This window comes from Arvicola amphibius, chromosome X, assembly GCF_903992535.2.
Source record: "Arvicola amphibius chromosome X, mArvAmp1.2, whole genome shotgun sequence".
NCBI lineage: Eukaryota > Metazoa > Chordata > Mammalia > Rodentia > Cricetidae > Arvicola > Arvicola amphibius.
Window position 1 is genome coordinate 134,672,584 of NC_052065.1, and position 12,568 is coordinate 134,685,151.

Sequence of the window (12,568 nt, forward strand, 5' to 3'; positions counted from 1 at the left end):
CAATGGTGAAGTTTGGACTATTTGAGAGGCCCCTGGCAGTAGGACCAGGATCTATCCCTGGTGCATGAGCTAGCTTGTTGGAGCCCATTATGGTGGGATGCCATGCTCAGCCTTAATGCAGGGGGAAGGGGCTTGGCTCTGTCCCAACTTAATGTGCCAGACTTTGATGACTCCCATGGGAGCCCTGTGGGACGGGTTGTGGGGCAGGCTGCAGCAGAGACAAAGGGGAATGGGAGGATCGGGGAGGAACTGTAGTTGGATCATAAAATTAAATAAGTGAGTAAAAATAAACAAATAAACAAACAAACAAATAAATAAATAGGGTGGACTCTGAGGACTGAAGAGATGTCTTGGTGATTAAGAGTGCTTATTGGTCTTCCAAAGGATTTGGGTTCAGTTCCCAGCACCCATATTGGGTGGCTCACAAACATCTGAAACTTCTGAAACTCTAGTTACAGAAATCTAACACCCTCTTCTTTCCTCCACAAGCATCTGCATACACACACACACACACACACACACACACACACACATGGGAGTGGAGGGGAGAGAGAGAGAGAGAGAGAGAGAGAGAGAGAGAGAGAGAGAGAGAGAGAGAGAGAAATCTGAACAAAACAATGGATTATTGATAGATAAATTCTCTTGGACTATGTAAGATATCTTTCCCCCTCTAAAACACCATATATAAGACCCGATGATTATAAAAACATATAAAACAATCTCATTTCCACACAAAGAGAAACTTAGAAAACTAGGGAGTGAACAAGTAAAAAATACTTGTGATCATTTTCTGATACAATATATTTTTATCTGCACTGCTCTTGGAAATACACACAGGTCCATTTGTTAGTCTCACTCATCATCAATATTAGTAGCAACTCATAAAACTTCCTGTTCTCATTGCCATTACTGGAAAACAAAAATAGAAATGCAGAAATAAAAATAAATGAAATAAATTGAGTTGTTAAGGTAAATTAATACAGCATTCTGTTTTAACAGATTAAGCTAGCAAAAATGAATAAATTCAAATATCACAATTAGCATAAGTGAATAAAGAGAAAACAGATATTACAATTGTTTTTTCAAAGACTACCCCTAGACAAATTATTAAGGCAGTTAAGCTATAAAGAAAAGCAAACTCTGTATTTCAAGTGAAAATAATCTCAATGTTACATGATATATGTATGTAATTTTGCATATATTCACAATTAAACTAGCATTATTCACTGCCTTTGTGACTAAGACCAATGGAGAAACCACCCAAGAAAAATTTAAAAAGAAAAGCAACAGTAAGTGGGAGAATAAGAGAAAACATATTTACAAAGCCAACTTTTGTTTCTGACAATCTTAGAGCAAGACAGGTAAAAAGCAGAAAGAGAAATTTTCCACTAGTGCTAATTTGACAATACACATGCATTCACACACTCACTTTCTAGCATACAGGTCAGATTCTCCAAGAGCTATAAATTCAGTTATGAGCAAATTTAGAAGCAAGTTTGTGCCTTCCTCCTCAGCACTTATATGGGGGAGAAAAAAGACATCAAACCACAAACAAGTCACTCTTGAAAGAATAGAACCCACCATCACCTTATTCACATCATTAGGTTAAAAAATCAAACTATGAATTTAATTTAAAATGACTACAAAATGTGTTCCAGGTGGCATGCAAGAGTAAACAGCAATCATCTCTGGAAGATGGCATCTTCAAACAGAGCTTTGAGGAATTCTAAGAAATACCTTCAGAGGCATTGATTTGTTCTCAAACACAAGCACACAGAAGGGATCTAGATACTATGAAAGAGAAGAAACAAAAAGTGCTAGAGCAGAAAATCAACAGCTCATATTTCAGAATTTGGATTTATTGTTATCCATAGTATAAAGGGTTTATGATCTCCACAAAAGTAGCATTATAAACAATAAACTACATGACTTAAAAGCACAACTTCTAGAAATAAAGACTTTGAAGAGTGAAGCATATTACTAAATGTGTACTAGATGAGAAGAAAAAAACAAACTGAAAAATATTAATCCAACTAAAGCAAAGAAAAAAAAGATTAATGAACCCTAAATGAAAGTCTGAAAGAGAAGATGGCATATTCAAACCTAGATTTATCAACAAAAAGTTCACATGTAAATAAACTGAATGTTCATTTAAAATAACAACGTTATCAGACTTGGTTAAAATTACCAAATAACAAGGGAAACAGAGCCCAAACTGGACATCTCTTGATGGAGGACTCCCATTGGCTAATAAAGAAACTGCCTGGCCCATTTGATTGGCCAGCCTTTAGGTGGGCAGAGTAGACAGAACAGGAAGAAGGAAGTGAAGTAGATGGCTCAGTCAGATGCTACGCCTCTCCTAAGTTAGACAGACCACCGTGCCTCTCCTCAGAGAGGAGACAGATGCAATGAAGCCAGCCACCAGGTCAGACATGCTGAATCTTTCCCGGTAAGACACCATTCGTGGTGTTACAAAGATTATTAGATATGGGTTAGTCAAGATGTGAGTAAGAGGCTGAAAATAATGGGCCAGGCAGTGTTTAAAAGAATACAATTTCTGTGATGTTATTTCGGGGTATAAGCTAGCCAGTGGCCAGGAGCTGGGCAGGATGAAAAGCAGGCCTGCCCGCAGCTCCTCACTACAATCTCTTGTCATCAAATGAAGTTCCCTGTACTGGGCTGGGTTACATCTAATTGAGCTGCTGGGTTACATGTAATTTGTCAATGGGTCCCCCATGGAAACCCCCAAACAATGCAGGCTATTACAAAGACTGTTGGTGGTGCCTCATAAACTAATAAGACCCTGTTGCTGAAGACAACACCTACAACTCAGTGAATACAGAGAAGTCGAGCTGGAGCTTACCTAGAGGCTTCATCAGTACTGAGTTTGTGGTACAGGAAGGGTACTCTTCACACTACCAGAGGAGAAGGGCAAACACCAACCCAGCTACAAACTCTTTGATCTACAGTGCTGACCTGCCTGTAACATATGCTGGTACAACAGTGACGCAAAGCTTCTGGCAGTAACCAATGAATATCTGATTGGATTTAAGGCCCACTCCATCAGATGGAATTCATCACTGACATTGCTCCTGTGCTGAAGAATACAAGACTAGTTAGGCCATATACCTGGGGGAAATCTGCAAGAGTGACCTGCCTGAAGGATACATTGGTACAACAGTGTCACAAATCTGTGGGAGTAACCAACCAATATCTGATTTGACTTAAGGTCCATTATGAGATGGAACCCATACCCAGTAGTACTGTTTGAATGGGCAAGAACCTGAAACGAGATAGGCCAGGTACTAGGGGAAAATTAAATACTGCTGTTATGACAAAGGGACGCAGCAATAAATGTATCCTAATGACATTCTGCTACACTCATAGGTCTGTGCCTTGCTCAGCCATCATCACAGAAGCTCCCCCTGTAGTAAAGGGAAACAAATGTAGGGATGCACAAACAGACAATATGCAGACAGTGAGATACCTTGGAACACTCAGCCCCAAAAGGAATATCTCCACTAAATTCAGCCCCTTAGGGCTCAGGGAACTCTACAGAAGAGGAGGAGGAAAGGGTATAAGAGCCAGAGGGCATGGAGAAGACCAAGGAATCCATGCCTTCTAGACAAACAAGGTCGACACACATATGAACTCACGGAGATTGTGGCAGCATGCACAGGGCCTGCATGGGTTTGCAACACATAAGGTCCGAGAGCTAAAAGAAGCAGACACACACCCTAACCCAGAATCTAACTTCAATTTATAGTCACAAATGAAAAACTAGTTTTCTACACTCACTGAGTAATCAAACCACTCTTAAGGGTAGGCTGCATGCCCAGCAGTAGATGGCCAACAATAAATAAACTCAGTGGCATCTCTGGAGGTTCTTTATCTCATAATGTTAAGTCATGAGTTATTTATTTTTTATTGTGTATTTACTTATTTAATTTACCTTACATGTTCCTTAAGTATATATTATGGCTTCCAATTTTGAGGTTTTATGAGATTCCTATGTGTGCAAATCCATGTGTCTCTGCATTTATATGCATTTCTTGTGCTTTTTCAATGACTCTTCTTGTTTGGTTGTTTTGTAATATTCTGATTTGTTTTTTATTTATTTTATTATTATTCTTTGATGCTCATTTGTTTTATAACAAGAGACAGAAAGGGTGTGGATCCAGATGGGAGAAAAGACTGTATCATATGAAAAATATCTATATTCAATAAAATAAAAAATAGCAAAAACTAAAGCAACTTCATACTATTTTAAAAGTCAAATCCAAAATTAAGAAAATAATTATTTTTTAAAGTTAGAAATATGTATAAATATGGACCGCATTATTCTAATATACCTATTTTACTAAAGAAAGAATAGAAAAATTAAAGAAATCTATGCAAATACAGAAGAGTTACTTGTGATTGATTAACACACCAGATCCAGTGATATCTATAACCACTGTATTCATTGATATTAAAACATATATATTCATTATTCACTATACATATTTGAAAACCGAAAGGCTATAATGCATTTTAGAACAAATGAAAACTGCCTTGAGATTCCATCTTACCCCACCAGTTTTCTGCTCTCAGAATGTTCTGCTGAAGCAGAAGAAGCAACCACAGGATGAAAACTTTGAAAAACTTTGAGTTAAAAATAAGTATTTCCTTCTTTAAATGATCCTTCCAGTTATTTGGCCACAGTGACACAAAAGTAACTAAAACAAATAGTATTAAAGATTGGATGCCTTTAAGTCAATGAACCATTTGGAGTTGACTTTTATACATAGTAAAAAATAAGAATCCACTGTCTTTCTTCTGGATGGAGGTATCCAGATTTGTGAATATTATGTATCAAAGGCACTGTCACTTGTTATCTTAGTTACCTTTCTATTGCTTTCATAGGCACTATGAGCAATACAACTTCTAGAAGAAAGAGTTGTTTTGGGGGTTGCAATTCAGAGTGTTAGAGTCCATGAGCATCATGTCAGAGAGCCTGGCAGCATGGTGCTGAAATAATAGCTGAAAATTTTGATCCAATAAATTGGTCAATCTATCAGTCAATTCACAATTGAACGTACAGTAATAACTTTTAGAAGAAGAAAGTCACACCTCTGAAAATAACTTATTGTCACAAATCCATTCATTTTTATTATAACTTGCTAGCTACCATATGGTAATAATTTTTGTATCATCTAGCCCTATTCACCACAATGTTTGGCTTCACTTCAGTACCACAAAAAAATGGAATGAGCCAATCATGAACTGAAATCTTGAAACTATGACCCAAAACAAAATTTTCCTCCCTTCTAATTGTTTATGGCAAAAAAAAAAAAACCATCTTGTCATATAGTAACAGATGGCTGGCTAACATATTACCTTTGTCAAAAATCAATGGACTATGCATGCACATTAAAGTTCTGCTTTGTGCCAATATAACTAATGTAAAACTTTCAATTTGGTTCTTCCTTCTCAAAATTGTTTCAGCTATTTGAAGTCTTTTGTGGTGGTCCCATGAAAATATAGGAATAATTTTTATATTACAATGATAAAAAGCTACATAGAAACACTATAAGAAAAGAAAATCAGGGGTCAATTTTTTTCTGATAAACAAATACAAAATCCTCAACTAGCCAAATTCAAACACATAAAAAATGTTATTCACCATGATCAAAGGATCTCTGGGATACAAAGATGTACACAGAATCTGCAGAGGCTCACAGGCCAGGTAGCCAGGCTTTCATGGTGGCAAACAGGAGAGACTGTCTCAAGTCAGCAAGACTTTACTCAGCAAGTAAAGGTGCTATTATGTGGTCCTGGCAATCTAAGATTAAGCCCTAGAACCCACTTAAAGGTAGGAGAAGAGAACCAATTAGATGAAGTTGTCCTCTGACCTCCACAGACTTAAGCCCTACAAACACACACACAAACACACACACTTACGCACACAAACACACAAATAAATTAATAACTAAATAAGAAGCTATGTATCATCTCAAACATCCACATGCATGCTATGCACATGCTCATACATGTACAAGCAAAAGAAACATGATTAATAAAAACTCGGACAGATATTGGGGTTCATCCTGAAGATCTGAAAAGCAAAGCAACCAGTCACTGGCACTCACCTCTGAAAATGGCAATCCTGCATCCAAAAATCTCAGAATGAGACTACGAGTGAGAGCTGTCTCCTCCCATTTTATAATCTCCCTAGTTTGGGGATTAAAGGCATGTGTCACTGGGATTAAAGACATGCACCACTATTACCCAGTTTCAGGAGCAAACTAGTGTGGCTAGTGGGAGTAAAGGTGTATGTCACCACTGCCTGGGCTGTAAAGCTGGCCAGTGCAACTGTTTTACTCTCTAAACTTCAGGCAAGCTTTATTTATGAAAATAAAATGAAATGCCACTACAAACAAACAAATACACACACATACTCATATACATACACACAAACGTACCGCTCATAAAGTTTATAAATTCAAAATTAGAAAAAACTAATGTACATTTGATCACAGATGTAATAAATTCTAATTTAAGAAAACACATAAAGCCTGTCCCCTGAACTTCCATCTGGACTGGTGAGTGATTGCAGACCCTGGGGCAACCTGCCCTGGAAGAGAGCACAGACCCCCTCCCCCCAGCTCCCTCTGCAGGCTTGTCTTTGTTTCTCATGTCCCTGCCTCTCCCAAGCCTTCCCTAGTGTTTTCAGGTGTCCCGCTTCTCTACTAAGGCCATCCACCCAAAGGGGTCAGACTCTGGCCTCCAGACAGGTCTGAGGATTCCTCCAAGGGAGTGCGGGCTCCTTCAGATTGTGCTGCCAGGTTCGCTGTGTGATATTCCATCCCGCCCTGCCCCCACATTGGCCCTTTTGTCCAGGCAGCATCCCTGGAATGCCTGGAATCCCTGATCCTGTCCCCTGAACTTCCCTCTGGACTGGTGAGTGATTGCAGACCCTGGGGCAACCTGCCCTGGAAGAGAGCACAGACCCCCTCCTCCCAGCTCCCTCTGCAGGCTTGTCTTTGTTTCTCATGTCCCTGCCTCTCCCAAGCCTTCCCTAGTGTTTTCAGGTGTCCTGCTTCTGTACTAAGGCCATCCACCCAAAGGGGTCAGACTCTGGCTTCCAGGCAGGTCTGAGGATTCCTGCAAGGGAGTGTGGGCTTTTTTAGATTGTGAAGCAAGGAATAGGTCCTCCTCTGGCACTGGGGAGATCCAGCCAGTTTCAGTCACAGCAAAGATTGGTCTAGGACACCAAGCGCCTCCAGGCTCCTTTTGAAGGAAGAGATGGGCAGGCGCCAATGCAGGAGCTCCTCCAACAACATGAAAGGCAACATGCCATCACCACAACCCAGACATCCTTAAACAACAAGAATTGAACACCCTACCCCAGAAGATATAGAAGAAACCGACTTTAAACAGTACTTTATGAAAATAATAGAGGACCTTAAACAGGAGGTAAAAAACTGCCATAAAGAAATGGAGATGTCAAACAAAAAGGTAGACGAAATAAATCTCTCAAAGATACCCAAGAAAAACAAGAAAAACAAGAAAAAGCAATCAAACAGGTAAGGGAAACAGTACAAGACCTGATAAATGAAATGGAGGTAATGAAGAAAACACAAGCTGAGGGAAGACTGGAAAAACATATTAGTAACCACCTGTGTCTTATCAGATCACCATGGATTAAAATTAGAAATCAACAACAATGCTACCCCCAGAAAGCCTACAAACTCATGGAAACTGAACAGTCAACTACTGAACCACACCTGGGTCAAGGAAGAAATAAAGAAAGAAATTAAAGTCTTTCTTGAATTTAATGAAAACAAAGACACAACATACTCAAACCTATGGGACACAATGAAAGCAGTGCTAAGAGGAAAGTTCATAGCACTAAGTGCCCACTTAAAGAAAACGGAGAAAGCACTCACTGGTGACTTAACAGCACACCTGAAAGCTCTGGAAAAAAAAGAAGCAGACTCACCTAGGAGAAGTAGAAGACTGGAAATAATCAAACTGAGGGCAGAAATCAACAAAATAGAAACACAGAAAACAATCCAAAGAATCAATGAAACAAAAAGCTGGTTCTTGGAGAAAATCAACAAGATTAACAAACCCCTAGCCAAACTAATCAAACGGCAGAGAGAGAACACGCAAATTAATAAGATTAGAAATGAAAAGCGGGACATAACCACAGACACAGAGGAAATTCAGAGAATCATTAGATCTTACTACAAAAGCCTGTATGCCACAAAATTGGAAAATGTAAAAGAAATGGACAGTTTTTTAGATAAATACCATATACCAAAGTTAAACCAGGACCAGGTAAATGCTCTAAATAGTCCTGTTAGTCGCGAAGAATTAGAAACTGTTATCAGAAACCTCCCTACCAAAAAGAGCCCAGGATCAGATGGTTTCAATGCGGAATTCTACCAGAACTTCCAAGAAGACCTAATACCTATACTCCTTAAGGTATTTCATAATATAGAAACACAAGAGTCACTGACAAATTCCTTCTATGAAGCTACAGTTACCCTGATACCTAAACCACACAAAGACTCAACCAAGAAAGAGAATTACAGGCCAATCTCACTCATGAACATTGATGCAAAAATTCTCAATAAAATACTGGCAAACCGAATCCAAGAACACATTAGAAAAATTATCCACTACGATCAAGTAGGCTTCATCCCAGAGATGCAGGGCTGGTTCAACATACGAAAATCTATCAATGTAATCCATCATATAAATAAACTAAAGGAAAAGAACCATATGGTCATCTCATTAGATGCTGAAAAAGCATTTGACAAAATTCAGCACCCTTTTATGATAAAGGTCCTGGAGAGATTAGGGATACAAGGGTCATTCCTAAATATAATAAAAGCTATTTACAGCAAGCCGACAGCTAACATCAAATTAAATGGAGAGAAACTCAAGGCCATCCCACTAAATTCAGGAACATGACAAGGCTGTCCACTCTCTCCTTATCTCTTCAATATAGTGCTTGAAGTTTTAGCAATAGCAATAAGACAACATAAGGGAATCAAGGGGATTCGATTTGGAAAGGAAGAAGTTAAACTTTCGTTATTTGCAGATGATATGATAGTGTATATAAGTGACCCCAAAAACTCCACCAAAGAACTCCTACAGCTGATAAACTCCTTCAGTAACGTGGCAGGCTACAAGATCAACTCCAAAAAATCAGTCGCCCTCCTATACACAAAGGATAAGGAAGCAGAGAGGGAAATCAGAGAAGTATCACCTTTCACAATAACCACAAATAGCATAAGATATCTGGGAGTAACTCTACCCAAGGAAGTGAAGGATTTATTTGACAAGAACTTTAAGTCTTTGAAGAAAGAAATTGAAGAGGATACCAGAAAATGGAAGGATCTCCCCTGCTTGTGGATTGGGAGGATCAACATAGTAAAAATGGCAATTCTACCAAAAGCAATCTATAGATTCAATGCAATCCCAATCAAGGTCCCATTAAAATTCTTCACAGAGATTGAGAGGACAATAATCAACTTTATATGGAAAAACAAGAAACCCAGGATAGCCAAAAAAAAAAAAAATCTTATACAATAAAGGTACTTCTGGAGGCATTACCATCCCTGACTTCAAACTCTATTACAGAGCTACAGTATTGAAAACAGCTTGGTATTGGCATAAAAACAGAGAAGTTGACCAATGGAATCGTATAGAAGACCCGGATCTTAAACCACAAACCTATGAACACCTGATTATTGATAAAGGAGCCAAAAGTACACAATGGAAGAAAGAGGGCATCTTCAACAAATGGTGCTGGCATAACTGGATGTCAACCTGTAGAAGAATGAAAGTAGATCCATATCTATCACCATGCACAAAACTCAAGTCCAAATGGATTAAAGACCTCAATATTAATCTGAACACATTGAGCTTGATAGAGGAGAAAGTGGGAAGTACTCTACAACAAATGGGCACAGGGAACCGTTTCCTACACATAACCCCATCTGCACAGACTTTAAGGGCAACATTGAATAAATGGGACCTCCTGAAGCTGAGCAGCTTCTGTAAAGCAAAGGACATTGTCACTAAGACACAAAGGCGGCCTACTGACTTGGAAAAGATCTTCACCAACCCTGCAACTGACAAAGGTCTGATCTCTAAAATATATAAGGAACTCAAGAGACTAGACTGTAAAATGCCAATTAACCCAATTAAAAAATGGGGCACTGAACTGAACAGAGAATTCTCAACAGAAGAAGTTCAAATGGCCAAAAGACACTTAAGGTCATGCTCAACTTCCTTAGCAGTCAGGGAAATGCAAATCAAAACAACTTTGAGATACCATCTTACACCTGTCAGAATGGCTAAAATCAAAAACACCAATGATAGCCTTTGCTGGAGAGGTTGTGGGGTAAGGGGTACACTCATCCATTGCTGGTGGGAATGCACACTTGTGCAACCACTTTGGAAAGCAGTGTGGCGGTTTCTCAGGAAATTCGGGATCAACCTACCCCAGGACCCAGCAATTCCACTATTGGGAATCTACCCAAGAGATGCCCAATCATACTACAAAAGCATTTGTTCATCTATGTTCATAGCAGCATTATTTGTAATAGCCAGATCCTGGAAACAACCTAGATGCCCTTCAGTGGAAGAATGGATGAAGAAACTGTGGAATATATACATGCTAGAATACTACTCAGTGGTAAAAGTCAATGACATCTTGAATTTTGCATGCAAATGGATGGAAATAGAAAACACTATTCTGAGTGAGGTAACCCAGACCCAAAAAGATGAACATGGGATGTACTCACTCATAATCGGTTTCTAGCCATAATTAAAGAACATCAAGCCTATAATTTGGGATCCTTGAGAAGATAATAAGAAGGTGAACACCCCAAAAAAGATATAGTAATCCTCCTGGATATTGGAAGTAGACACGATCGCCAGGCAAAAATTGGGAACTTGAGGTTTGGGCGAGACGCGGCCAAGGGAAGATGGGGAGAGAAAAGCGTCAAGGGGAGAATGGGGGGCGCTTGGAGGAATGGGATGCTTGGAATACAGGAAGGGTGGATATGGGAGCAGGGAAGCATATATCTTAATTTAGGGAGCCACATGAGGGTTGTCAAGAGACTTGACCCTAGAGGGGTTCCCAGGTTTCCAGGGAGAAGCCCCCAATTAGTTCCTTGGGCAGCTGAGGAGAGGGAGCCTGAAAAGGCCAGTTCCTATAGCCATACTGATGAATTTCTTGCATATCACCATAGAACCTCCACCTGACGATAGATGAAGAAAATGACAGAGCCCCACATTGGAGCATCGGACTGAGCTCCCAAGGTCCTGATGAGGAGCAGAAGGAGAGAGAACATGAGAAAGAAAGTCAGTACCGTGAGGGAACCTCCACCTGGCGATAGATGAAGAAAATGACTGAGCCCCACATTGGAGCACTGGAATGAGCTCCCAAGGTCCTGATGAGGAGCAGAAGGAGCGAGAACATGAGAAAGAAAGTCAGGAACGTGAGGGGTGTGTTCACTCATGGAGACAGTGGGACAGAACTAATGGGAGATCACCAACTCCAGTTGGAATGGGACTGATGGATCATGCGACCAAACCCGTCTCTCTGAATGTGGCCAACAGTGGGGGCTGACTGAGAAGCAAAGGACAATGGCGCTGGGCTCTGATTCTTCTGCATGGACGGGCTCTGTGGGAGCCTTCTCAGCTTGGTCGATCACCTTCCTGGACCTGGGGGGAGTTGGGAGGACCTTGGTCTTAACATAGAGTGGTGAACCCTGATGGCTCCTTGGCCTGGAGAGGGAGGGAGGGGAGGTATGCGTGGAGGGGAGGGGAGGGAAGGGGGAGGAGGAGGGGAGAGAAGGAGGAGGAGGAGGGGAGGAGATGGAAATTTTTAAATATAAAAAAATAAACCATGAAAAAAAAGAAAACACATAAAAGTCAGGATAATGGTTACTTCTAGCAATGAACTGAGATCAGAGAGGGGCTTATAAACTTCACAAATTTTTAGATCTTGACCTGTATGGTGGTTGAACAGATATACAATTCATCACTATTAAACAATGTGCATCTTTATATTACTGTAAATATGTGCTGCATTTTATATTTTAAAACTTAAAACACAGAAAAATAACCCCCATGATTACTGAGTGCTAAACATTGAAGATTGATTACACCAATGCATTTCTTTAAAAGACATTCTTAAGATTGAAAACTGCAATAAAAGCAATGAGACATCACTACAACTATTAAATGATGTAATTTTCTTTAGCACAAGCAAGACATATTTTCAGTGAAAGAAATTAAGAGACTTCACCAAAGTAACAATACCGGTAGAAACAGAGAATGGAATTAAACACCCAATTTCCCAAAGAGATGATTATAGTACAGGGACATCAAATCAACATGAGTGGCCACTTGTCCATGATGTTCCCAACAGGCTCATATACTTGAACACATGATCACCAAATGGAGGCACTGTGTGGGGAAAGTTTAAGATCTGACTGGTAGAAGTTAATCACTGGAGTTAGCCTGGGAGAGTTATATGTGGGCCCTGTTCCTGGTAGGT

At 39.8% G+C, this 12,568-nt stretch overlaps 1 protein-coding gene across 4 annotated transcripts in view; it reads right to left on the reverse strand.

Annotated features, from left to right (window-relative positions):
- Gabra3 (gamma-aminobutyric acid type A receptor subunit alpha3) overlaps positions 1 to 12,568 on the reverse strand; it is a 332,417-nt gene that overhangs the window by 192,604 nt on the left and 127,245 nt on the right. The window lies entirely within an intron of this gene.